Source organism: Cyprinodon variegatus, unplaced genomic scaffold (assembly GCF_000732505.1).
Source record: "Cyprinodon variegatus isolate N-32 unplaced genomic scaffold, C_variegatus-1.0 Scaffold62, whole genome shotgun sequence".
NCBI classification, from domain to species: Eukaryota; Metazoa; Chordata; class Actinopteri; order Cyprinodontiformes; family Cyprinodontidae; genus Cyprinodon; species Cyprinodon variegatus.
Window position 1 is genome coordinate 195,107 of NW_015150515.1, and position 5,903 is coordinate 201,009.

Sequence of the window (5,903 nt, forward strand, 5' to 3'; positions counted from 1 at the left end):
GCACATTTCTTCTTCTACGCTTGCATTATCGGCAGAGCAGACGCTGAATGCGCACTTTCATCTGGTTTGGTCTGCCGCGGTTTCCGTAGACTCTTTGGTCTCTCCCATGTTAACAGTTGAATTCTTACTGTTTGTATGGGTTGGAAAGGTGTCTTTACGCAGCTAACGAATCTAATTTAGGATAATAAATGGACAGGAGGTGGACCTTTTGGAGGCAGACTAACAGGTCTTTGAGTGTCAGAATTCTAGTTGATAGACAAGTGTTTAAATACTTACTTGCAGCTGTATAATTCAAATAGATATTTAAAAAAATCAAATATTGCGATTTCTTGATTGTTTTTCTCTCACAGTGGACATGCACTTACAATGACAATTTCAGACCCCTCCATGATTTCTAAGAGGGAGGAATTGCAAAATATCAGGGTATTCAAATACTTATATTCCTCCCTGTATGACTGTTACAAAATATTTATAAAAAATATTTGTATAATAAGAAACTTTTAAAGTACAGGTACACACTTAAATGATCAATACCCAACTTGTAATCTAGATACATTGATATTTGGAAAACAAATGAATACTAATACCAAATTGCAAATAAAATCAACCTTAGGAGAAACAACTGGTACCTCTGAATATGTCATTGCAATATATATTTGAATGAAGCATCTTTTAGTTTTTACTCACTAAGATAGCTATTAGATAAATAATCTATGACCTTCTATTTTCTTGGGGAGTAGAAATTATGTGGCATAGAATTTTTTTTTTTTTTTTTTTTTTTTTTTTTTTATTGATTTTTTTTTTTTTTTTACCCACTGGCTACCAAGCTATGCAGGAAACATAATTATCTTGTCACCTTGCCCAGTAAGCAGGACAGTAAGTGAGCAAAAGAACAAAAAAGAAAAAGTCTCTACACTACATTCAAAAACCGCATTAGAGTATTGCAAAAAAAGCCATTTCTGACTCATCTAAAACAGGACCTTGCAGAGATCACCAAATAGGCAGGTGCTCAGAGTTATAATAATTGCCCATGATAAAACTAGAATACAGGGTATAATATGTAAACACATCACACACAGCTTTTTTCAGTTCAATGTACAACAAAGTAGAAGAAAAACAATGATATAGAACAATTACCATGCATATATGTATTTAATATGCAATAAACTATGCAATGCTACTATACAATGTAGCTCGCCACCATCAGTGTGTGAGTGTGTGTGTGAATGGGTGAATGAATGTAGTGTAAAGCGCTTTGGTCAAGTCTCCTGACTTGAATAAAAGGTGCTATATAAGTACATGCCATTTACCATTTACCATGCCAAATTAAAGGGCTAGGACTAAGAGCAAGATATTAACAATGAATTATTCTGCATTTACAGTACACTGTATCATAATAAGAATTCTGAAAGCAGTTGCTTGCAAAATTCAAGATATGTTTTTTGTTCTTACCAGTGGTTGAGCTAGATGCAAAGGCCTGGAGTAGCCACTGCGATCATAAGCCAATCATTGGCCATCCTTACCTACTGTAGGGTCAGTTTCATGAAGCAGGTTTAACAAACTGATTCAAATTCGCAACTCTAAATTGATCTAGCATAAAGTTGGGAATGCTGAGTTTTCGGTTTCATATCGGATGCTATGAATTAGTTCAATCAACTCTAAGTAGGTCCACTCAGTGTTGAGCATGTGTGTAAAAAACATGGAAAGCCATTATCAGGGGAGCCCCGATTCGACGAGTTAGCATGATGACAGGCTACAGGAAGTGCCAATTTCACCCACTGAAGCTAGAGAGTTTAATGAAGAAATAAAAAAAGGAGAACATGTGTGGAAGCTCATTGGTAGAATTCCCTTATGACAGAAAGAAGGCCACAATCCACGCCATTTTATCATCCGGAGGGGGGAAACATTTAATTACAAAACCGAATTCATACAGCTGTCTTAAACACTTCATACATTCAGCACTGCATCGTCACAATTCAGTTATTCCCCCACCTTCAGTCCATTCTAGGCGGAATTTATAGTTTCCACATCGCACTGTGTGAATGCACATGTACGACTGGACGCTCTTCCTGGAAATCTCTTAGCTTATGACCTCATTGCGTGCGAGTCAGCCAGTAAGAACCCTGTTTTTGCCAAGATTCGTACGTGACTTACAGTATGTAGACTCCCTGTCTACATGTTGCATTCTCTGTGTTGCTAAGTGAGCATAAGGTCAGAAACAGGACTACATAACGCAGTACAACTGCTTCTATATTTGGCAAGCCAGCCAGATATTTACATTCTACACATGTTTAAAATACAAGAGATTGTTGCTCGACTTAATGTGTAGGTTTATATGAACTCTGTTATGGCAGGCTGTCTTAATATTTAATATTAAACTCTCCTCTCTGTTGTTCCATTCTGACAGTAGATCACTAAAATAAGATTCTTCTTGATAAGAAATTTTCCATTAGTACGAGTGGTTTGAGCAGTTTTGCTTTGGAAGGTGTGTTCCAAAGTAAGCATTCATGTTATTAAAAAATAATAAAATGTCTTAACCACTCAGGAGGCTATTTGAAGTGACTTTCAGACACACTGACACTAGAGTTTAAGAAATGGTGTGTAATCTTACTGAGAGGTAAAAGGAGGATACATGATTACCACTACAGAAAATCAGACACTGGAATCCTAAACAGCAGGTTTCTTTTTCAAATTATGTTCATTGTAAGGCCAAAGCAAGTTTCAGAAAACAGAATGTTATGCTTCATAGTAAATCTTTCTTATATTTTACAAATAACCGCAACAAAGTAACAGATTAAAAAAATACTTAAAAATAATAAATACTACCAACAATAAAAGCCCTGAAGGAGGCCTGGTCAATATGTTGCAAACATAAACATATCTGGAACCATCGAATAGGAAGAAAAAGTGCTCTGCTATTAACCAAGAATGGATAAGTATGTTGGAAAATGTTACTTGATCCAGTATATACATTTAAAGATATTGCATAACTTTCAGCCATGTAAAAGGTCTAAAAGATAACAATATTTTTCAAATTCCAGCAACACAGGAAGAATTGCTGGAAGAATATATATAAAAATATAGAATACAAAAGATAATGTTGATATAGAATGTAGTAAGGAATGCACTCAAAGGGTTTGTCGGGTGGCTTTTAAAAAAGCTGTTGTAATCCAGCCCTTTAAAGGACTGTCATATCATTTATTAATCGTGCCCCTCCTCTTTCAGTTCCCACATCAAACTTGACATGCTTACAATAATGCAGCCATAAAGTTGCAGAGTTTGCTTCAGGGAAATGGTATTTTTTTTAACAACGCCCATCAGCGTGGTTGAAGATGACAGGCTCAAGCTTGTTCTCAAAGCAGCAGGTGACCCATCTTGCAGATTACATGCACGGCGAACTATCTTGAAGAGAATATATGACCAGCAAACTGCTGAGAAAGCTGTGAAAGATGAGAAGTTAGTGGAGGAGACGTGTGTAGCACTGAGTCAGGACCACTGGACATCTGTCAATAATGGTTAATACCTCAGCATCACTGTACACCTCAAGAGACATTCTAAACTAGGGTTGTCACGATACTAAACCTTTCAACTCGATACCGATATTAAGGAAAATATTCTATACTCAATACCATTTTCGATACCACAAGGATAAAAACTCCAAATTTAAACAGAAATATTTTGATTAATAATTAAAATACAATAAATAAATACAATAAACAATAAGAATAATATTTTGAGGTTGTTTGCTGTGCACAGTATTAAGCAAGCTTGATAAAAAACTTACAAAATTAAAATTAAGTTTTCCTTACTTGGCTATGCTTTGCACACATAGCAATGACACTAGCCAAACCGGTTAAGAAACAAAAATCATTCTCAGCAACTGCACCTGTTACAAAAAAGTGTGAAACTAAAAAGTGTACAAAATTATTCAATCACAGTGTTCAGAAAGTGCATTTTCCTCTATTCTGCACTTTAGATGAATGACTGATTAGGTGCCACTGGTGGTAGCACTGTATGGATGCTGTTGCCCCAAAGTTTGGCCCCAAAGTTGGATTGTCTAAATGACTGGTGGAAAAAGGAGAAATAAAGATTGGACTGACTGACACAAGGTTACTGATGTTAGCTCTCATTATGACCTATTTGTAGGCCTCCAGTTTAAATTCACATGTATCTGAAAAATTATTAATAACAAATACATCTTATTAAATATTTTTTAATCACTAGCTACCATTGTAGAAAATATATATTATATATTAATTAAATGTAGTAAAACTAGTCTAAGTCAGTGTGTTATAAATTTTTGATAAAGGAGATGAGCCCCTGGTCTAACGCGCCACCTGGCTTGAGAAACCTGTTGAAAGACTTACTTTTACTATAATTTAGGTAGCACAGATATATCATCCTTATCTTAGTTTGTCCTTACCCTTATCTTATTTTATTCTTATCCTTATCTTATATAATTCTTATATCCTATTTGTAACCACAATCTTATTTTTCTCTCTTCTGCACTGCAAGAAAACAAATTCCCTCAAGGGATTAATTAAGTAATTCTGATTCATGAAGCCCTTTGGCAGAATTCAAATGAGCTATTTTAATCTAGATTAATTCCAAGATTACAGTAAAATTAAGCTAGGTTTAAAAAATAATCTATGCCAACCACTACTATATATATACATAAAGTATGTACTCCACACTTTTAAGACTTTTATGTCTGACAAAGTTTGGAAATGATCAATGTCGTATCTATTTCAACAAATAACTTGGTACCTACTGTACGTTTGCAACATGAGTAATTGCGGAAGTGCTCAAGCAGTAAGAATATTAATGCAATATTGTCTTTAAGGAGATTCATTGGAGATGTGCTGTCTCTAAAAGAGTCAAATATTACATCTCATTTTCTATTCAAAAAAGATGTGCTCTTAAATATAATGCAATAATATGCCTTACAATTTTGGAATGGTACAAAAATGTTATACCAGCTCCTTGGCATGGTACATTGTCTGTCTGTGAAAAACACATCATGGCAATGAGGGTAATCATTAGGGCATCAAAGTGGTTTGTTCAAGCTGTCTCGCCGAATAGTCAATTATATGTTCGGAAAAATGAAAAAGGTAATTACAGTAAAATGTGATTTCAACTTTGTAAGTCAGACTGATATTTTCTTCATCTCATTGACAGGGTTGTGCTGGTAATTGGCACAATTTCCCTCATATTTTCAACAGCTACTGACCCTTAATGCGCCGCTGCACGTATCATCAGGGACAGTAAACAGAAAAAAAGAAATTAGCTAGAAACAACCGTGATAAACTTTTTGAAGAAGTAACGACTAGTTTTTAGATTTTTCACATTTTTTAGCATTTTGTGTCCCTGTCTTAGGCTACGTTCACAGCAGCCTGAAGTGACATGAATGGGATTTTTTTGACCATATGTGACCTGTATCTGACTTTTTCATCTGATACCTATCTGATCTTTTCAAATGCAACCTATGTCCTATAGCGAGAGAAAACCTCGAGACAGCAAACAAAAGGACTGAGCTACATGCTGCTGTCATCTTGCACATCTCTGATGTTGCTGCTATTTTTAAAAATCCATTACTGTAAAAATGTCCATAGCCGGATATTGGTTATTTATTCTCTTTACAGTAGAGTATTTCATTGTTTATCTTGTAATTCTTTGCTATTATGCTATTCAATTCAATTCAATTCAGTTTATTTATATAGTGCCAAATTCACAAAACATGTCATCTCAAGGCACTTTACAGTTCAACCAGATCATACAGTCAAATTGATAAAAAGTTTTCTATCTAAGTAAAACCAGTTGATTGCATCGACTCATTGACTCAAATACAATCCCTCACACTAAGCATGCTTGTAGCGACAGTGGAGAGGAAAAACTCCCTTTTA